The sequence below is a fragment of the Rattus norvegicus genome, chromosome 14, assembly GCF_036323735.1.
Source record: "Rattus norvegicus strain BN/NHsdMcwi chromosome 14, GRCr8, whole genome shotgun sequence".
Taxonomy (NCBI): Eukaryota; Metazoa; Chordata; class Mammalia; order Rodentia; family Muridae; genus Rattus; species Rattus norvegicus.
The window spans coordinates 76,353,661-76,376,788 of record NC_086032.1 but is presented as its reverse complement, the minus strand read 5'-3'; the positions used below and the strand labels follow the sequence as shown (position 1 = coordinate 76,376,788).

Sequence of the window (23,128 nt, the reverse complement as noted above, 5' to 3'; positions counted from 1 at the left end):
AGATTGCAGTATACCGCCAGGAGTTTTTTGGTGTGTTTTTCTCTATAGTGCTCTGACAAATGCAGCTCAACTAAGCAATGTATGACAGACCAATACATGTGTGTCATTAGCAAAGAATCTTTCCTCCCATGTCCTTTCACGTGCTTGCTTTAGCAGAACATTCTCTCTCCTGTGTCTGCTTCATCAAAACATTCCTTCACTTGTTTGCCTTAGCCTTTCACACCTCTGTCCACTTTAGATAATGTTCCTTCACATGTTTGCCCCAGCAAAACACCATTCAACTGGCTTTCCAAAGAACCCTTAAGTTTCCACTTCACTGGGACACTAAAGTTTGTGCAGCACACTATTGACACATATTCAGGGTTTCGATGGGCAACTGCTGTGAGTTGTGAGAAGGATGATTCTGTACTTACACCTTTACAGGAAGTAATGGCTATTATGGGAATACTGGTACAAATTAAGACTGACAGTGCCCCTACATATGTCAACAGTAAGATGAAGCAATTCTTTGCATGTTACACATTACAGTCACACTACACAATCCTACAGGACAAGCAGGTGTACAAAGATCTAATTGTACCTTAAAAGTGCTTATAAAAGCAAAAGGAAGAATAAAAACCCCCAGGGATAGGCTATACAGTGCTCCGTTAACTTTAAATTCTCTGAGTGTTAATGAGAAAAGAGCAGCAGCAGTGGAGACACTGGATTACAGGGAAAACTGGAATTCTATCAGTCTATATGCTATAAATGTGTCAACATTCAGTATGGAAGCCCACAGACATTTGGCATTGGGGATTTGATTTGTTTCTATTTCCACAGGAACTGAGAAGCTGTGGATACCATCAAAACTGATAAACAGGTACTTGTGAATAGGGACTGAGGGAGCCAGCAAGCCAGCATGGGTATTGATAGCTGATAGGCACTGCAAGCTATTACACATTCCCTTTGCCAGAGATAAGGAGACTTAACAATTCCCAGAGGAATGCTGGCTTTTATTCAACTTCCTGAAATCCTCCTGTTGTCCAACTTGAGCTCTTTTCTGACTATATGTACTTCCTGAACAGGAAACCTAATAGGGACCTATGGGAAGAAAAAGACAGCAAAGGAGAACAAAGTGATGTATAGTGAAGGAAGATATCCCTTGAGCATGATTAAGGCAGAGAATGGGAAAACCTGTGATTCAGTATGAGATGGGGGACTCCATAATGACCTAGACACTGGAAGGCACAACATTCAGAGCACTCTGCATCTGGACTTGAACTGGGAAGGATATTCAAGCAAGAAGTGAATAATGCTAATCCTTGCTCCTGAGCATTATCAGAAACAAATAGGACTGGAGCCATGGCTCAGTGGTTAGGAGCACTGACTGCTCTTCCAGAGGTCCTGAGTTCAAATCCCAGCAACCACATGGTGACTCACAACCATCTGTAATGAGATATGAAACTCTCTTCTGGTGTGTCTGAAGACAACTACAGTGTACTTATAATAAATAAATCTTAAAAACAAACAAACAAGCTGGAGTAGGCTACTCTCACTTTGGCTTGTTGCAAGGGAGACCCTCGAGGCTGCACAAATCATTAGGGTTATATCCACTGCTGTTGGTTGAGTTCTAGAGCAAGATGTAAGACCTTAGTGCTCAAAATACCATGTGTTCTTGTTATAGGACACAGAGAAACCACAAAGATAGCTGAAAGCTCTCTACCTGGCCTTCATTGTACCAAAAGGTGTGGCTACAGGATAATTATTCCCAAGAGTACTCTGATTGTTGGTCTTCACGGTCAACTTGACTGGATTTAAAATCCTTATGGAAATACACTGTTTGCTATATCTATGAAGGTGTTTATGAAATGTTTAACCCAGGAGCGAAGACTAACCCTAAATCTAGATGGCCCTCTAACTAAGTAGGTTAGAGTCCCAGACTGAACAGAGAGTGAGCTGAGTGCCGAGTTTGTTTGATTTTTGTTTAGATAAAATGTGACCCGCTATCTCATGCACCCATCGTGGTGGACTGAACCCTTGATGTGTAAGCCAAGATAAATCTTTCTTTCATTTAAATTGCTTTTGCCAGTATTTTGTCATAGCAATGAGGAAGTGACCAATATAAGTCCTCCCTGGCTGTGGATCCAGTTGCTATGTCACTGACATGCTAGCTTAGATGTGTCTGCGGGCACAATAGTAACTTGACTGGCGTGGATAAAACTAACATCACTGCAATTTAAGGCCAGCTCTACGGGAGGAAATTTGTGTCTGTACGCCAGAATAAAAACCTGTTGCTGGGAAGGTCATGAGGCCCAGTAAGGGAAGCAACTGCTTTAAAAAAATATTTATTTTAATTTTGTTGAGTAGACGTGTCATGCTTTTTAAATATTTGTATTCATAACCATAGATTACTACTATTGTCATGACAAGGCGAGACAGTGCATCTTGAATTCTTGCCGAGGCTTAAATTACAGGTTTAAATAGAGTTTGATGTCCTCAGTGGAGAATCCCGTGGAAATTTACCCAACTCTATTCTGGATCCCAGCTGACTTACCTTAACTTCTGTTAAACTGCCTGATTGTGCAAACTTTCCCCTCCAGCTATCCATTTATTTTCGTTTCTGTTTAACTGCTTGTACAAAACCTCCTCCTGTAGCTGCCAGTGAAGGTTCCAGGATGTGGCTTTTGCCTTTTTAAAAACCCCTTACCCTAAACACTTGGCACTACACTTGGGTCTAAATACCTGAGCGTAGTCCCAGCTGGCTGGAATAAAGTCTATCTATTGGCTGTGTCTGAGCGATCATCTCTGGTGGCCTCCCCCATAAGACTATTTTCCTTGCTTATGGAGGGAAGCTTCTTACTGTAGGCAGTAGTAACTTATGGAGACTTATTTTCAAGTATTTTAGCCAGTTTGTAAGTGATTATTATGATAACTTGGCAGCCCGGTGCTCAGAAAGGGATTAAGCATGTATCACCCCTTCCAAGGCTCAGGGAACAGCATAGATGACACGGAAGAAAAAGAGTAAGAGCCAGAGGAATGGAATCAGTGTTGTGGGCTTTTTCCTCTAGGTATAGCCTGGTCATTCCATCTCCATTTGGAAGTATAAATAACTTTGATCTGATAGTCATAGAAACCAAATAAAGAAGACAGTATGATTCCTAATCTGTTAACACTTCCCAGTAGGAGGCAGGGAATGAATGATTCAAGTGCTTTATCACTCATGTGTCCACTTTTTCATTCCTGCTGAAAACCGTTGCTGTGTTGATCTACTTAACCACAGGTAAATAGCAGAGGGAAGGTTCTCTTTCCTGGAGTCCTATATTGAGCAACTTCCCTGTACCCAAATGAATGTTAGCACCCCCTTTCCGATTCTTTCTATGTAATCTTGCATAGGTTCACAATCAACATCTGCCCCTAAGAGCTCTCAAGTATCCATAACAAATGATAACAAGGTGACTCTGGGAAGAAGCCACATGGTCTACTGAACCTTTCAGTAAGGCTGATTAACTGATAAGAACTTTAATGGCTGGAGAGAGGTTGGAAAGGTGCAAGTCCATAGCCTAATTACAATTTAGTTTGTGCTATGTTTAGCTCCCTAATAGCAATCCCTTGCCTAACCCACGAGTAATGGGTATAACCTTTTGGATTGTATTAATGAAGCAAAAAGCCTAGATCCTATAAACCAAAAGTCTTTAAGAAGAGTGTCTTTAGATAGCTCTAAGGCCTATAGCTAAGGTCGCCCTTGCTCTGTTTTAGCTGCCAACTGAATCTTTTCGTTAATGCATATGAAAGGGCCTTGACTTATGACTTTTCTGTTCGGCCACTGTAAAGACTTTAAGGTATTACTGTACCGGAACATAGAATTGGGAGGCAGCCTAATCTGTGGGGTTTCTAGGCCATGATCACTCATATGTGACTTCAGAATAAACTGGCTCTATCCCCCTTTGAGGTGAGAGTTGTTCTTTGCTCTGTCCATTCCCAAAGAAGAAACAATTCATAAATAGTGTTTAGATGAGTAAACCCATCTTCACACTTACACATCACAACCTCGCAGTGGTCATTGTCTCCCTGGCAGAGAACAGCTCCATTTGGCCTTCTGCCAACTAATCAATTTGGAGTCATCCAATGGTTCCACGACTAAGTCATGACTCCTTGTGTGGGCATAGAGTTGCGCCATAAATCGAGGTCTGGATAATAGAGAAAAGGGAAAGAGAAACAACACGGTTTAATGAGTCGGAAATGCCTAATGAGGTGTCAGAGGGATTAACACCGAGTGGCTCTAGTTGGCACTTATTCTCAATGCTCTGAGAATAATAATTACAGACTACCTGGGCACCTCCGAATTCATTCATCATTGCAGATCTAAACACACACACAAGAATGAAAACTAAGAGAATTGACAGGTGTGACTCACATCTGACAGTGGTGACGCACCTGAAAAGTACAAGCTCAAGGAATTATGAAATGTAAATAGAGACTAAAAGAGGAATTAGGTTGTGTCACAGGGACTGGGACAAGCTGTTTCGTCTTGACCTTCAGTATTGCTGATGGGATACTGGAGAGCAGGGGTGGGAGATCGTATTGGAAGAAGTCATACGCTGCTTTCATGAGGTCTGGAAGGCACCTCAGCGTGATTGGTAAGCCAAAAGGAAGTCATAATTACCTCAAAGGCTCCCTGTGGGCACAAAAGCAGACTTTATAACAAGCCTGAGTAAGGATGAAATCCATGCAATTAGCACAGTGCAGTTCTGGAAGGAAGACCCTTTAGGAGTACTCTTGGCTGGCTGGCCCTGCGGTCTTTATAAGTTCTCCAAACACATTCATTACAGCAAAGTCAGTGGAGCAAGTTGTAGCAGAGCTGGTGTCCGAATCAAGACTAGCCCTTGTGGTGAAAAATTTTCCTGTCCAAAGAGGAAACCCAGGAGCAAGTTCTTGGAATCTCTTACTGGAGTAGAGAGCAGGAGGAAGACTAGGACTAGGTAGGGACTCTTGGCAAGACAGGAGAGTGTGCCCAAAGGAGAGGAGAGCATCCTCTGCAACTTGGCTAAGCCTTCCACTTAGCATCCTCATGGCTTGAAACTTTTATTACCTGCCTCTGAAGGCAAGAAAAGTGCATCACCAAGCTTTTATATGCTCAGGGAGAAATGGCAAGGCAGCTTTCTTCTATCTACGTTGTCAATCCCAGCCTGGGGTCCTGGTTCCTGGATCAGTTGCCATTGCTCTGGAAGGTAGTTCCTCATGAGAGAAGATGTGACATAAGCACACGGCACTGGAAGGACACTGGAATGAAGAAATAAGGGGTTATTTTCCTGTATAAGATTTTCCTGTATGTATGAAGAATCGCTAGGATACAAAAAAATACCTTTGTGTTCCTAAGTTGGGACTTATTATCTTTCCCAGATCTTTGCTCAAATGTCACTGTTTATAAAGAGGCTCTGAACATCACTTATAAAGGAATCCGGCATCCCTCTCTTGATCACTCTGCAAACACAATTCAATTTTACCTTATATGGAGATCGTGAAAAAAAAAAAAAGACAAATAAATGCCTTGTAGCCTGGCTTAACTGTAGAAGGAGCTGCATGATGGGGTGGGCATTTTTTGTGTGTATCTGGGCTTAACGTATGGTATGGGTGTTTGTCACATTTCTATAGTGAAAAGACACGGTGCTAAGGCAACTTATGAAAAAGGCATTTGACTGGGAGATCATGGCTCCAGAGGGTGATGTCCACAAGAACATCTTGTCAGGGAACAGGGCAGCAGTCAGGTAAGCACGGAACTGGAGCACGAGCTGAGAGCTTACCCTTATCCCCAGGTAAGAGCCCGAGAGAGATGGGGGTGGGATTGGAGCAAGGGGGAGATGGGAAGAGAGGGAGGCAGGGAGAAAGGGAGGGATGGAAGGGGGAACACTAGCACGGCATGGACTTTTGAAATCTCAAAGCCCAACCCCAGTGACACACCCCTTCATCATGGCCACACCTCCTAATCCTTTCCAATCAATTACATCAATGTGGGACCAAGCATTCAAAAATAGGAGCCTATGGGGACCATCCTCATTCAAACTACCATAGTAGGCATTCAGTAAGCATTGTTTTTTTGTACTGGGACTTGAACCTAGGTCCTTATACATGCTAGGCAAGGGCTCTATTGCCGAGATACAACCTCAGCTTCACTAGAAGGAAGGTGAACTCCAATGAAGGTGACCTGGAATCAGCAGTGTACTGTATTTTCCCTACAGTGTGTTCCATTCCGCTATCCTTGTGTCTTCGGTGCTGTCCTCATCTACTCCTGGCCCTCCCCCACTGATGTCTGTTCTTCAGTCTCTTTTCATGGATCTACAGTCCTTATGTACCTCCAGATGTGAAGATCCACCATGGACCTCACCATGGAGGTAAGTCTTTTACACACGCTTGTTTGAAGATAGGCACCAACCTCATAGGACGATGTAAAAGATTATCCCTTTTACATGTAAGCAAGCTGGTCAAGACGTTCAGTTCCAGGCTCCAAGTCACAAAACACGGAAGCGGCTGGTTGGTTTAAATCTTGACAGCATCCATAGTGTTATCTTGCACTGGTGGGAGTCAAATGAATCAGATGCTCAGGAGAGTTACTGGGAAATGTTTTAATCACCATAGGTCAGGGTGTAGAGTAGTGACAAATGGATCCTAGCAGAAACAAAATGCCACATATTGGGATCCATCCCACATGCAGTCACCAAACCCAGTCACTATGGGAATGCAAGAGGTGCATGCTGACAGGGGCCTGATACAGCTGTCTCCTCAGAGGCTCTGCCACAGCCTGACAAATACAGAGATGGATGCCCACAGTCAACCATTGGGATCCCAATGGAGGAGTTAGAGAAAGGACTGAGGTAGCTGAGGGAGTTAACAACCCCACAGGAAGAACAACAGTATCAACCAACCAAACCGTCCAGAGCTCCCAGGGACTAAACCACCAACCAAAGAGTACACAGGGATGGACCTGTGGTTGCAGCCCCACGTGTAGCAGAGGATGGCCTTGTAGGGCATCAATGGGAGGCGAGGCCTTTGGTCCTGTGAATGCTCCATGCCCCAGTGTAGGGGAATCCCAGGGCAGGGAGGCGGGAGAGAGTGGATGGGTGGGTGGGTGGGGGAGCACCCTCATGAAGGCAGGGGGTGGGAGGATGGGATGGGGTGTTTCTGGAGGGGCAACTGGGAAAGGGGATAACATTTGAAATGAAAATAAAGAAAATATCCAATAGAAAGAAAGAAAGTGTGTTCTTGAAGGCTTAGATTAGAGTGCCAGTGCAGGAGGTGACTCCTGGAATGCAGAGACATGTGACACTACCAACCACATAGGTAAAAGGCTCCTTCTCGGGGCTTAGGGCTTCAAGCAATATGTCCACGTGGTTGTATGCCTGTATAAAGTCCTCAAAATGGGGATATTTTCAAACAACTAGGTAAGATCTCTTCCTCTTCATCTCGTGTTCTTTCCCCAGCTCTATCCTGTGGGTAGCTGGAGCACTGAGTCTCATGCAGCAGAAGTCGAGTGTGGACATGTTTTACTCTGTATTCTTTGTGACCATCTCACCTGTGTCTGGGGACAGGTGTTGTCCACATTGTTATTTTAGAGATGGACTCTGGGGCCTCTCCCGTTACCTTCTGAGGCAACTTACATGGCCTGTGACATCACACTGCAGAACCATAAACTACCTTACTGTGCAAATGGGCCTGACAGAACCTTGCTACCAGAAGTATGTCTATAAAGGAGAAAGAATGAATCTAAAATGTATGAAGCCAGAGACGAGTCTGAAAATTCACGTCCTGTGGAACATTGTAAGCAATTCACTGACGGTCACTCTCCATCCCTGCCACTTCAGTCAGGGCTGAAATAATCAGGTGTCCAAATTCACACTTCTCCCGAAGAACTTTGACGTATCACCAATGCATTGGTCACAGTGCGCAGTTGACTCAGACCTGCACATTGCTTTGCTGTTTTCTCTACTGAAAATAGGACGAAGCTCACCAAAAAGCTTTCATATAATTGTGAGGAAAAGATAAATATACAGAAAAGGTTCTACTAAGGAAGTGCATTTGAATTTTGTGAGGTGCGCGTTTCTGTAAGCTCTGTGCATGTGCAGGCTGGAGGCCAAGGGGTTAATATCAGGTGTCTTCTCTTACTGACCCTGGAACTCACCAAGTTTGCAGGACTGGCCAGCTAGCAAGTCCTAGCTCCACCTCCCAGCACTAGGCTTACAGGTCTATGTACCTCCATGATGGCCTTTTGTGGAGGACTGGGCGTCTCAGATCCCCAGGCTCGCACAGTAAGTGCCTTACAGACTGACCCAGGACTTAGCCCTGGTTTTCACTTAGCAGATTTTCACTGTGAAAGTTAAAATTTCTCATCTTTGTACCAGATTTAATATCTGTAACTTTGTATTATATTTTTAAAGAAGGGTCCAAAATATATGTGGAGTTTTCCATAAAACTACCTTAGTGATAGGTGAAGACAACACAACAACAACAACAGCAGCAGCAGCAGCAGCAACAACAAACCAGACACATGAGCAAACACTAGAGCGCAGCAGGTAAAAGCTCTTTCCTCCAAGCCCGACATCCAGAGTTCAAGTCCCATCACATTGTAGAAGGAAGGGACTGACTCCTGAGAGTTGTCCTCCGACCTACACACATGCGAGATATGCCATGTGGGCCCGTCTCTGTGTACCCAATAGTAAATGCAATAGACATTTAAACCAGACACATAAGGAAACACAAGTGGAACATGGCAATGAGGAAGCCGAAACTGAAGGAATATATCTGTCTCCACTTCTTCCTCATTCCACCTTCTGATATCCAAGCCCAAATGAAATCCAGGCATCCGTCCATGGAGGGTTGGCCTTTGGGCACAAAGCAAAGTGGCCAAATGATCGATGGGACAAAATCAGCACAGTGCACGTGTCGTGGTGAGTTTTCCTCTAGAATCACACAAGCTCTATCCTCATTCTTCCCTTGGAAGTGGATACAGGGGGCATTTTGAAGCTCAGGGGAAGGGATTGAGCACAGAGGGATCGATCTGGCCCCTTCCCGTCTCCTTCACTGGAAGCAGCCTATGTGGAGGGTGGTGTCTCTGCTTTGGCAGCATGTTGCTCCATTATCTGACTGTGCTGGTGAATGGGGACAGTCACCAGCACAGGAGGCAGTTCTTAGATACACTAAAAGAAGGGTCCTCCTATTCTACTTGAGAGGGGGGTAGTGATTGTAGTAATAAATCCCATTATTACGATAGAGTTTAATCCCTACACTTACACACATTATTTTGTTCAAGATAATTGCCTCATAGCTAGGTGGTGGTGGTGGCAGCAGCAGATGTCTTTAATGCCAGCAGGCAGGCAGAGCTCTGTGAGTTTGAAGCCAGCCTGGTGTACAGAGCTGGTTCTAGGATAACCATGGCTACACAAAGAAACCCTGTCTCAAAAACAAACATCGTCATCATCATTACCACCACCACCACCACCACCACCACCACCACCATCATCATCATCATCATCATGGCCTCATTATTTATTTTTGCAGTTTTTGATATTTTACTTTACTGATTACTGTGTGGGGGCATGGCAAGTACACACGGAGGTCAGAGGACAGTTTTGTGGAGTCAGTTCTCTCTTGCCACCTTTATGTCATGGTGTGGTTTTGTGGTTTGGAGTTCCGAATTCTCCCTCAGGGTATCCAGGAGCCACTGTACACAGTACTGGAAGGACGAAGCAGAGCCTGGCATGAGTGGGGTCTGCTGGGTCACGGTCTGGCTATTTGGGGTTGGTGGGGAGAAGGCCTCTCCAAGGACTTCAGTGTAACAGCTGTTAGACAGCACTCAGTGAAACCGCTCTCTTAGGCGATGATCTTCAGTGAAACATATGTGTTCATGCACTTTATTTGGGGTGACCAAGGACTGTATAGGAACCCTGGAGAGTGGGAAGGAGTTTTCAGGGTGAAGGGAAATCATTGGCTGGAACCTAATGTATTGTGAGTGCCTCATTTGAATGGAGAAGTAGTTCAGGAATCCCAGGTACTTGTTGGGTAGGTTCTTATTAGGAAAGAGGAAGTTGAACTTGTAGGTTCACCAAGGACTATGTGATCTTCCTCAGATAAAGGGCATGGGCACCGGACTGCAAAGATAAGGTCAGGCAGAGAAGAAGCCCTCCTGGAAGTGGGAGCCCTCCATTTTGCTCCTAGCTCAGAGGAGCTATCTGGACATGGTACTGGACTGTGACCTTAAATAAACCAGTTTCCCAACGTGGTTTGAATGGGAAACGCCCTCTATTGGCATATTTATTTGAACACTTGGTCCCCAGTTGGTGGTGCTGTTTGGGGAGGTTATGAAACTTCCCGGATTTGAGGCTGTGGTGGAGGAAGGAAGTCGCTGGGGGTGGGGCCTTGAGTTCTGATCTCTCAGCTTCCTCCTCCTGCTGTTATGCCTCCCCTGCTGTTTTGGGCATCCAGCCCTCTGGAAACATAAGCCAAACCCTTCTTTAAGTTGTTTCTGGTCGTGACATTTTATCACAGTCACAGGAAGGTTAACCATGAGTGTGTGTTCCAGGGATTGTGCCCTGTCAGCCATCTTGCCAGCCCTAACTCGTTTATCATGTTAAGTAGTTTCTTACGCCTAGCTTTCTTACAAATCTCATTTTCTGTCGAATCTAAGAAACGCAACTGGCAGTGATGAATTTTCATCTACTGGAGAAATTTTTGAGTTCTAAATGCTAATTACTTCCGGAGTTCCTCAGTGACGTTCCGATCCAAAGTGAAGAAGGACCAGGAAGAAGCCGTTTCCTTCTGAGTGTGACACAGCAGCCTTCACAGGACCAGAGTTTGTGTAGGACTGTGGATGGAAGAAAAGGAAGGAGTCATTTCCATGATTCCTAAGAGAAAGTGTGAGGGGTAGGTCATAGTTCTCCAATGACACAAATTGCTCTGACCAAATAAGTCTTTTGGAGACAAATTAGAGACACTAGAGCCAGGCTGTTGGGCTGGGATGGAGAAGGGGTGGGGTCCTTCTATCACCTGCTGAACAGAGAAACACCCGCCCAGACTCCCTGGTGGGTGTTAAAGTCAATCACTGGACCAATTTAGAGACTTCCGGGGACCCACCCCCTCTGGCGCTTGTAGGGGTTTGTTAGAAACTACTATTGAATTGAGGCTAGTAGGGAGTGTCTTTTTAAAATATAATTGATTTAATTTTAATTTTATGTGCATTAGTGTGCAGGTTTCAGATCCCCTGGAACTGGAGTTACAGACAGTTGTGAGGGGCTATGTGGGTGCTGGGAATTGAACCTGGGTCCTCACAACTGGTGCTCGTTACCACTGAGCCATCTCTCCAGCTTCTAGAATGGAGTTTCTTATATATTCAAATCAATTTCATTAAAGTCTGAACGTAACAAATCTATAAGGTTATTTTATATCACATTAAGAGACAAAAATTTTGCTTCCAGTTTCTGTAAAATGCAACCTCTGTGTATATATGTGTATGTGTATATCACATACATGGTTACCTGGGTAGTATGTTTATTTATTGTGCATAACTTTGCAATCCATTTCACATTCTGCCAAAAGAGATGGAAATATTTAACTGTGCAGAATACATGACCAGACCTGAGCACATGTTGGAAGGCTCTCTGGTCGCCATAACTCTATCCTAAAGTGATGGATTCTAGTTGTAGTGTGTGGCACCTCATGTCAATCGGTGATATTAGCAAATCTCCAAATATTAACAACAGGTTGTTTCCTTGGAACACTCTTCATTCATGATACTAGAGTGCTGTAACTGCGCAGTCCTTTTTAAACAAAATTATTTGCCAAGCAAAGGGTAATTAATACACACACACACACACACACACACACACACACACACACACACACACACACATATATATCTTTTGTAAATAAAAGCATAAGTGATGTTTTAGTTTGTATATGCTTGGCCCGGGGATGGCACTATTAAAGGTGTGGTCTTCTTGGAGTAGGTGTGTCACTGTTGGGGTGGGCTTGGAGACCCTCCTCCTAGCTGCCTGAGGATGCTCAGTCTGTTCCTGGCTTCCTTCGGGTGAAGATGTAGAACTCTCAGCTCCTCCTGCAGCGTGCCTGCCTGGATGCTGCCATGTTCACTTCTTGATGATAATGGACTGAACCTCTGAACCTGTAAACCAGCCCCAATGAAATGTTGTCCTTTATAAAACTTACATTGGTCATGGTGTCTGTTCACAGCAATAAGACCCTAACTAAGTCAACACCTTAATACTCAGGTTTCAAATTACCTTGTTAGGAGCTTCAGGGACCCATATCCTCAGGAGTGACACATGGATGAGCAGTTTAGAGGAGCTAAGTGACATCGCTTAGAGAGTTGCAGACTAGAATTCAGGTGACTAGGATGTGAGACAGCAGATGATGCTGACATGCTTCTGAGAGGAACACACTCTGAATGGCAGGTTCTCGGCTAGTCCAGGGCATGTTCCTTTCATTTCGTTCATGGCTGTGGAGATCGTGTGTGCATGCCACAGACAAGATGTTAATAAATATTTACTAAGTCTAATACATATGATCCAGCATGTCGAGTGCTCGGATTCATCATAATTCTACAAGCTATTAAATGTGTTGATTTAAGATTGGACCGATGTTTCGAGCCTAGTGGCACAGAGGTTGGAGTGGCTTGCTCTGTTAAGCAGTCACGTGCTGAGTTGCCTTTGCTAAACCTCCACAGGTTCTCCTGAGCTCACCAACCTTTAGTGCCGCTTGCTTCTTGAAACAGGGTTTTTCTGTGTAGCTCTGACTGTCCTGGAACTTGCTCTGTAGATGAGGTTGTTCTTGAACTCTGAGATTCCCCTGCCTCTGCGTCCTGAGTGAAGGGATTAAATACATGCGGCACCATCAGCCAGCTTCCAACTTTTAAAAAATGTTAGTTGAAGCTGTTGAGCTCATTGCAGCCAATGGGCTCTGAGGAACATGGTGAATTCATCCTCCTGGCCAAGGCCTTTCCTCCACACTTTCTTCTCACAAATCCCCCCTCCCCCACATGGGAATATTGTTTAAGTCGAAGCCAACTGCACAGAGGGTGCACTCGTCCTGCTGATTTAACCCACTTCACATTTTTGCTTTGTTATCAGGTTACCCTGAGTAGCCTGGGCTCAATGTTGACAGAGGCAACTATTCGTGTACTTATGAGGGCCTGAGGTGCCCTAAATGTATACTGACCACCAGCTCAGTCTGGGTTAGTCCTGTTTACATACTCCAGGGGCTGAGCCCAGATATAAGAAGTACTGGGGCTACACATAGCTCACGGGCAGGCTCCTGAATGGCACCTAAAGGAGTGCCAGCTTTTAAAGGAACAGAGGCAGAGGTCAGTAGGTCCACTGCAATCTCTACATGCTCACGCCTCTAGCAATCTAGCAATCACCAGTTTTCAAAAATGTTTACAAGGGGGAAATCACACTTTAGGAGGTTTTTATGGGTTGAAGTCACACACTATAGAATGCTATGCAACCTCTTATAAGAAGGAACCAAACTGAAGCCATTTTGACTAAAACTTCCATTTTGAATACGGGTCAAATAAAGTTTAAGTTCCCAAGACCTCCCTTGGTAACTGACATCCTGCTTGGCAGAAAGAGACATATGTACATAGGTGTTTTAGTTACGGTTTCACTGCTGTGATGAGACACCATGACCAAGTCAACTTTTATAAAGGAGCACATTTAATTGTGGTAGCTGACAGTTTCAGGGGTTTGAGCCATTATCATCATGGCAGGAAGCATGGCAGTGTCCAGGTAGATATGGTGCTGCCCAAGGAGCTGAGAGTTCTATATCTTAATCCAAAAGGTAGCCAGGAGGGTGGTCTGTTTTCCACACTGGGTGGGGACCTCAAAGCCTACACATATCCACAGTGACAAACTTCCTCCGAGGCCACACCTACTCCAACAAGGACACACCTCCGAATAGTGCCACTTCTCCTGGGCCACACATATCCAAACTGCTACAGTAGGGTAACTGACTATCTTGTTTTTTAGTTGAAACATGAATGCTAGGCAAGTTGCCCTTCCACAGTTGTCTAACCCAACCAACGGGAGGAGGATAAATGTGCCACAATAAGGAAAACCCCTACTCTAAATCCTGATTGGTTAGATAGCTTAGCACAGATGGCTGTGGTTTTGGAGCTTAAAAACTGTAGCATTAGGGTTCAGGGTCACGGTTTAGCTCCCAAGTCTGCTCCGCAGCCCTGATTGATCAGTGGTGACCTAAGTACAATGCATTTCTGTCATCTGCTTAAATACTTACTAAGATGAGCGTTCAAAGATGCAGTGAGCTCCTGTGTCCCTGACTGGCCAGTTGTTGCTGCCTAATTCAAATAAAGATCTTGCTTTGCTGGATTCCTGTGCCTGCTTGGGTTTTGGATTTTCCAACCTCAACACTCTTCAAATATGAGTGTGGTTTTCAACATCTATTGGCTCATGTAGTAGAAAACAGAGTTTCTGCACAAAATCATTGAATGTTGGTGGCCCCTCCATTCATGTTTTGAAAATCTAATCTTCAGTGCCCTAGAATGAGACATCTGGAAGGTATTCTAACTACAAGGGAGGGGGATCCTCATGAACTACAGAGAGCCAATTTGCATTTCCCACCATGAGAGGTCACAGTAAGAAAGTACAGTCTGTGACCCAGGAAATGCAGCCTCAGTGATACGAAATCTGTTGGTACTTCTATGAGTCCGTGTATTGATGCCAGGAAAGTGGCAGAGCTTTGGGAAGCTGGAAGCTTGAAGAGAACTGGGAGTCTTAGTTAGACAAGATGCCCTTCATTCATTCCAGGTGAGGCCTCTACACAGACCATTAGGCAGGCACCATGGCATACCCTCACCCTGGTATACCTGTACCCTGACACACACGTAGACCGGCATACAGGCCACTTGGAGGTAAAGGCAAAGGTTTGGAGGAAGACTCATGACCTCCATATAATAGTTATACAGATCACACACAAAAAGCACTCTGCCCAAAACAGTTTTGTAAGAGATGACTGCTATTTTCTTGGGGTTCCTGCTAACAGTCATTTCTGCCCCGCTGCCCTCAAGACTATCAGCCATGTCTTAGGTATCTCTCATTTGACTCAATTAGCATCCTGTTGTCCAAATATAAACTGGACCTTACAGCCATCTGTTCCCAGCAGCCTTGATTTTGGATTTTCCAGCTTCCAGAATGCGCGTACCCATGAGCTGATGCGAAGAAGTGCACTCTATTCCGGCAGCGTGACCTAAGTCCCACAAACTGCACTTATGCTCAGGACCACCAAGATGTCTATGGATAAGTGTTCTTGGGATGTTAAGCAGAATAGCAGAGTGAATTGACAAGAAAACAAGAACCTGAAAAGGTATAGAGTGATCGTAGAAATTAAGTTAATATCATAACTTTCCAACTCTACCCCTCCCTGCCCTTGTTTTTGTATGTGTTTCTGCTTCTTCTCCGTTGAAGAAGGAGCATACCGTTTGTCTCTTCCAATATTCTTTTAAATGCTGACTTCTGGTTTGTATAAAACATATAAAACAAAGGTTTCTGGGTGAGGTGGTGGACTAGGAGCTGGCTAATTTGTTATAGTGGGGGAGTAGGGATAATACAAACAAATGGATCCTACTCGGCAGAGTTCTAGAGAATCACTCAGTGAGAGGGCAGCTCACAGAGCAGAGAGGAGGAGGGTCACATGACTCTGGGTGTGTTGAGGAAGGGAAGCAGAGGCCTAGTACAGGATCTGCAGTACCTGTTCCTGGAGGTTCATAACCACCGGTAACTCCAGCTCCAAGGGATCTGATACCTCTTCCTGCCTCCAAGGACACCTGTGCACATATCCCACTTACTCTATGCACAGATAGATAAACAATAAAATAAATCATAGAGGGAAAAGCCCTTTCCAGAAGGAAAGGCAGGCCACATGGATGAAGAGAACCGGCCGTGCTACCAGGCCAACCCTGGTTCTCACAGGAGAAGGGTCAGCACGGAAAGTTCCATTTTATCATAAACCAGTAAGCATGGCCATGAGCCATCTTGAGAAGAAACTTGTTGTAAACAGATCTATGGTATTCACAAGGCAGAGAATCTGAAGTTAGACTTCCATAGCTTCAGGGAGGAGGGAGGGGAGGTCTGACACTGCTAAGACAAAAAAAAAAAAAAAGTGTGAGTGATGGGAGACGTGGCTGTCATTGAAGCAGCCCCACCCTCAATGCTTAGATGCTGACAATAACTTTGGACTTCGATAACCCCAAGCCTGATTGCTATCAGATCAGCCTTGGGGCTACTTATCTGCTATGGAATCTGAGTCCTCTGAACTTCCGAAAAACTTGATACCTAGATTCTTCTTAGAGGAAGGCAGGTATGAACCTGCAGATCCTAGGGCTACCTTGCTTTCCTTATATCTGAAGCATCTGGGACACTTCCCCTAGGTAGACATTGACCTCCCCAGGGCGGACTAGCAGGACTTTGGGAGCTGAAAGACCTTGACTGCCTTGCTTCCCCTAACCCCACCCTCTGACCAAATCTTTTACAGGAGACTGAAAGGTCCTGAGGTGAAAACAGCTCTTGTAGAGTAGCTTCTGTAAGTCACAGAAACACGAGGGTTCATAAACCCAAACCCAGCTCCCTGCATCCACAGAGACTTAAATTTTAGAAGACACGTAAAGTTGTTCCAGCCCATTTCCCTGAATGCTCCTTCCTTCCCTCCCTCCTTCCTTCCTTCCTTCCTTCCTTCCTTCCTTCCTTCCTCCCTCCCTTCCTTCCTTCTCTCTCTCTCTCTCTCTCTCTCTCTCTCTCTCTCTCTCTCTTTCATTTTTAGGCTTCAAATGTATTTTAATAAGGTGATGCTGCATTACTGCTCCATGTCTCAGAAAAATTTTCAAATTGAAGGTATCAGGAACAAATCATAGTACATCAATAAAAATGCATAGCGTAGCTACCTAAGATAGGCAAGACTAAGAGCTACTGTCAGACCTTTAACACACAGCAGCCCTGTTCCCAAGACTGTACTAGGCCTATCAAGAAGAGCTGTGGACAGCAACAGCAGACACAGGAAAGTGTAGTCCTCACGCAAGAAGAAGAGGGAGGCAAGTTAACACAAGATTTCTTTTAAGGTGTACTAAAATGAAAACCTCTAAGAGAGAATGTCTTCCTTAGGACATGAAGGGGTCATATATGAGATATAACAGAACCATAAGTATGTGTAACATCTGTGGACATTGTCTGAATTCTCACCTGGGAGTGAATGGAGGAATTGGGCTGGGTCATTGGAGGATGTTTAGGTTTTGTGGTATACATGGCAGTGTCTCTGGGGTTGAGGGAGAGAGAGAGAGAGAGAGAGAGAGAGAGAGAGAGAGAGAGAGAGAGAGAGAGAGAGAGAGAATGATCAAGATTAATGGAATTCTGAGTCCATTTTCCTATGGTTCTCCAGGCCCTCAATAATCAATATACTTCAGGAATGCACCAGACAGACGTGATAACGCACTATACCACAGACTTTGATTTGCTAAATGCACCCTTCCCTTGCCCCTGTGCCTTCAAGCATGCTATCTATTGAGAAGAACGCCTGACACTTTTCCAGGGTAGAATTCTGGTTAGTCCAAAAAGGGCCCTTCTTTTAAGGGTTGCAGGAAACTAGACAATGCAACTTTACCTAATACCGGCAGCGTTTATTTGGAGCAAATTCAGTTCCCGGAGTTGGACGGTTGAACGCAGGAGGAGTTCCACCAACTGCTCCAATTCCTTCCATTGTAGCAGCTTGGCCAAAACGTTCAGTTGTTGGTGGGGTCAATCCAAGGGTTCCATCTGGCATCATAGTGGCAGGTCCTGGAGGAGCTGGAGTACCCGGTGGCACAGGAGCAGGGGGCATGGCGCATGGCACCTCTATTGTTTTTGCCCATAGCACCTCCCACAGTCATTTGGCCCATCCGTATCTCTTGTTCTCTCACATCAGGAAAGGTTCCCTTGAGTCCTTCCTGCTGCCGTCGTCGCATCATTTCTTGCTGTCTCCGCATCTGTTCCTCACGGCGCCTGCGTTCCCCTTCCTGCCTGAGTTCTAACTGCTTTCGTTTCTGAACCTCTTGGTTATGCAGCTTCTCCATTCTTCGAAGCTCTTCTTGACGAGTCATCAAATCCTGCCTCATTAGCATAACCTGGTGCTCATGGCGTGCTGCCTCCGTCTCCATCTCCATCTCCAGCCTCTCAGGAGCCTCCTTGATGTTCGGTCCACTTGATCCTGCTGTAGCTTCTCCATCTCAATGAGTGCCTTCCAGCGCATGGCATACTCAAAGGACCCAGGCTGTACAAATCTGAGTGGCTGTTCTCTTTCCTTGTGAAACTGCTGGGTTTTTTTTTTTTTTTTTAAATCAGCTTCTCCGGAAGTCCCTCTTCATCATCTAACTGGTCCATAGGCTCCACAGTCACAGGCCGAGGAAATGTGGTTAGCAAGAAGGAGCCTTCACTGCATCTTTCCAGAGCTTTCGGAGCAGCTGGCTTCCCTGAGGACTCAACAATGCCTTACCCCGAGGGCCTTCCTCGGTCATCCACAATGACTACAGCCCTTTCCACCTGGCCAAACACCAAAAAGGCTTCTTCCAGCAGTTCGTTGGACACGTTCTGAGGAAGGTTGCAAACCATAAGGGATACACTATGACAAGCAAAGCGCACTCGCAGCTGCTTTCCACAGAGTGGCCTGCTGTCCAGCTCCACTTTGGCAATTTCGGCTGGGGTTCGTGTTTCCAAGCGAATAAAGACAAAGCCTTTATCCTTATGAATGAAAACTTCGCCTGCTTTTCCATACTTCTCAAAAAGTTTCCTCATTTCTTTCTCAGTGATGTCAGGGGGGAAGATTGCCCAAAAGAGATGGCTACGTTGGGTAAAGGTCTTCTCGTCTGATTTCCTAAAATTCTTCAGGTCAATAGTCAAGCCTTCATTCTGGCTGCTGGCCTGCTGTCCATTTGTAGGTATTGGTGGGGGCAGCGGCTGCTGCTGTTGCTGCTGCTGCTGCTGCTGCTGTTGGTGGTGCTTCCTTGGAGCATGATTCTGCTTCCCCAAGTTAAAGGTCTTATTGCTCTGCATTTTTGCACCCCTCTGCCCAAAGTTCTTTGCTCAGACTCAGGGCCTCTACCGTGCCAGAAAAGAGCCTGTGCCTTCTTTTCTTTAAAACACTTATCTTATGTTTTAAAAGTGACTTTCCTTCTTATTTATATACTTTTGTTTGATCTGGTTTATGCATTTTTTTTCATATTTGCCTGACATTTAACCTTCTCCCTTTCTTTTTATTTTTAGTAGAAATTTGGTTTTATCTTACCTGAACAAAAAAATAGGTATCATGGTTTTATTCTGCGTCTTAGGTTTATCTAATTTGTAAATATGATTTGTTATTTTTTGGGGGGGGAATTTGGTCTTCCCCCTCTTTCTGTTTCCTGCTCTTTCTTTGTTCCCTTCAGAACGCTCCTCCATTCTTCTCCATCTTCAATATTATTTAACCCTGCTGCCCCAGTCTCCTATAGTCTTTTTATCTCACAATTTACCATTCTTTTGCCAATTTCTGTTCTTTTGCTATGGTAATATATTCTTGAGCTCTGGTTTAAGTGTATTTTGATATATTAGGTTTTGTTGGTATAACATTTTTTTTTCCTGAGTGGTAGTAGGCAGTGAATCTCAAGAGTTAGGCCACTTAATAAGAAACTCCTCAAATAAAACTGAAGAGATGGACAGGCCAACAGAAGCAAAAGAAATTCAAACCAAAACCAAAACCACAAGAGGACACCTGAAGAAGATAGAACTCCTTAATTAGGAGAATTCTGAGACACTTTGGGCACAGTGCCAAAAGTTCACTTGTGAAAATGGCCAAGCACTTCTAAGCAGGTGAAGTGAGGAAATCAAGTCCAGACCTAGAAAAGAAGGCCAACGAGTAAGACGAGAAGGTGAGCAAGATGGAGAAGAATTTCAACAGTACTGTTCCTACAACCATTCAAAGATGCTAAAATCAAGGAGCACAAAAGCCCTCAAATAGTTGAGCCAATACCAAGATGAAAGGACAGAGATAAGGGCTTCAGGATACCCAACCCCAAATTAGGTTAGAGCCGAGTTAATGGAAGGACTTGGAACTGGTAGTGAAAGACAATGGATATAGGATAGAGGACGGGAAACCACTCCACAGAGCTCCAGCCATTGAGGAAGAGGTTAAGCATAGGTTCCTTAAGCTGGAGAAACTAGGTATCCACATGTAGAACGTAACTAAACCCATACTTCTCTGCTTGAACAAAAATCCGTTCAAAGTGCATCGAAGACTTTAATATAAAACCTAAAACTTTGAAATTACTAAAGGAAAACACGTGCAGACAAGGACTCTCTATAATCCTAACTGACTGACTAGCTTACACGAAATAAAAACAAACTTCTGCATGCCAAAGGAAACAGCAGCAGAGTGGAGAGGAAAATATGCATCAGCTAGCAGGAGCTCTCTGGTGATGTCCAGAACCCCCAGTTTTCTTTAGACAACAGTGTCTAATGTTCCCTGTGAGCCTATGGGCTCAACATGAAGAATTGTGGAGCCCACCCTGACCCTGCACTGCCTGCCGTCCTGTCCACAGACAACCTTGCTGGCCCATCCTGACGGCGTATAGCATGTTGAACATCTGCATCCCGTCACTTCATGCTGGCCCGAGCTTCAGCTCCTACCTCCACATTGAGAATGAGACTCTGAATGTGAACTTCATTGTTCACATCCTTGACCCAAGGGTTGATTGCTTTTTAAATTACTGGATTGAGAATACTTAGAGGGTTTTTGTTTTTGTTTTTGTTTTTTTGAAAAAAAATGGCAGATATAGAACCTTCCAGAAAAAAAATTAGAATCTCTAAAGAACTTAAATCACACACACACACACACACACACACACACACACACACACACACACATACACATACACTCCATGCCACCAAAAACAGGCTTAGACAGTTCTCAACTAGAAGGCATACAAATGGGCAGTAAACATTTTAAATAATGTTCAAAATCTTCAGCCATTAGGGAAATGCAAATTAGAACGACACTGAGATGCCATTTCCTGTCAGAATGAAGATCACTGAGAAAACAAAAAACAAACAAACAAAAAACCAAAAGCAAGTGGAGATGGCCCAAGGAGGAACCCTTATACATACTGGTGCAGCGAATGTGGAAATCAGAATGGAGCTTCCTCAAATACTTAAGAAACTGCCAAGCAACCCAGCTAGCCCACCTTGAGCACGTACCGGAAGGAATCCAGAGCAGCACACAACAGAAGAAACCGCACATTCTTCTCAACAGCCAGGACATGGAGCCAACAGCTGAGTGGCTACAGCGAAGGAGGTAGGTCGTGTACAGAGAGGTCTCACTCAGCCATGAAGAATGAGATGTACCCCCGAAGGAAAATGAACAAAGCTGGACATGACAGTAAGTGTCAGTAACATGACAGTAAGGCCAGACTCGAACGTTCCATTTTCTATAGGAGGAGGAATCTGGTAAAGTATGAGAGTGTGTGTGCGCATAAGACACGGTGGCAGGAGGACTTATGGGAGAGGAACAGGACTAGCAAGAGGGTGGGCTGGTGGAGCTTTGGGGGGCCATGGGAGCCAAGTACAATGCCACACGTATATGAGAAAATGTCATCGAGCTATCGCCTTCTGCACTTAAAGATTATTGTACTTTTTAGGGTACATATAAAGCATTCATTTTAACCTCAGACTAAATTGATTAGACATCTATTGAGAAGGGGCAATGGGGACATTCCTGCCATAACCGTTTATTTCATTTGGACGCAGAGGGAATAACATGACTTTTTCAAATATTAAATTTGCACTTGGCAGCTTCCTTCTGCACATTCCTTCTTGTTTGCGAATGTTTTTCTTTTCCAGCTTTTATTTTGTAATCTATCATTTTTTTTATTATAGTCCAAATAAAGGAAATAAATTATAAAATGTCATTGGCCTGGCCCTCTTTAATCCATACTATATTTTCAAACCAATCATCCCAGGAAATGGGGATGACATATTTACATCTATGGCCAGTTTTCTTTGATGTGTACAGTGTTCCTCCACTGACATTGTGGTTTGATCAACTGATTTACAAATGCTTAGGGAAGATCAAACTGACCCTAATGGCAGCTTCACAATGCTATAGAGGGTTTCCTACAAAGAGGCTTCCTATACTCATGGGTCAGTATTAACTGATTTCTTCTAAACTTTGAAATGGGTTCTGCATACAGACCCAGTATAGATCAATACTGCATATATGGGGTGACGGCCCATATTGAAACCTGGACTTGCTAGTACTTGGTGCTGGGCACTAGAGAGAGAAGATGAACATCTACTTGAAATGGCCTTTTGTGAGAATTCCCATCCAATAGGATTAAAACACTTTTCATATAGAAACTAATCTGGGCTCACATCCTTCTGGAAAGGATCGCTGCCGATCCTTAAAGCTGGGAGGTGGTTATACTTGTGCCTGCTGTGGTATGGAAGCTGGCTTTTGACCATTTAACATTGCTTTCAGGTAATTAACTCACTCTTGACTTCAAGGTAGGTGAGTATGGCAGGGGAAGTGAAGCACATCCAGCAGACATCTCCAGCAAGGCCACTGGGCATGACAGGAGTCACCATAGCCGTTCAAAGCTGTACTTCTTGTGAATTAGAGCCAAACATCACTATCACAGACTCATATCAGGGTTTGCACAATTTAGGTGGAAAACCTAGAATTTTTTTTACTTTATGGACGTCTTATATGGAGTTTAGTTTCTTTCAAGTTGGTAACAGTTCATTAGTTAGTAAAAGGGTCAAAAGATCTGGTTATTTACAGAAAATTCAAATGTCCAATAAACCCTAGCAGAGGTACATTATTTCATTAGTATCAGGGACGCATCTTCAACTTTGGTACTGCTAAATATTGACGTTCTCTTTTCTCCATGTCTTAACCAACTTTAAAACAAAGGCTTAGCATGTATTTAAGTATAAATGCCAGTGTCAGAGTACGCCCATCTGAGTGTGGATGGGCCAGCAGAGTACAGGATCCTTAGAGCCTCACTTCGAAATGTGGGTGTGGTGACGATTTACGATGGAAACAAATGCCAAACAACTTTCTGTTAAACACTTCGGCGTTT

At 44.4% G+C, this 23,128-nt stretch overlaps 1 pseudogene; it reads right to left on the bottom strand.

The window, feature by feature from the left end:
- Positions 1 to 9,514: 9,514 nt before the first annotated feature.
- On the bottom strand, positions 9,515 to 20,410 carry Nono-ps12 (non-POU domain containing, octamer-binding, pseudogene 12; annotated as a pseudogene).
- Positions 20,411 to 23,128: the final 2,718 nt, after the last annotated feature.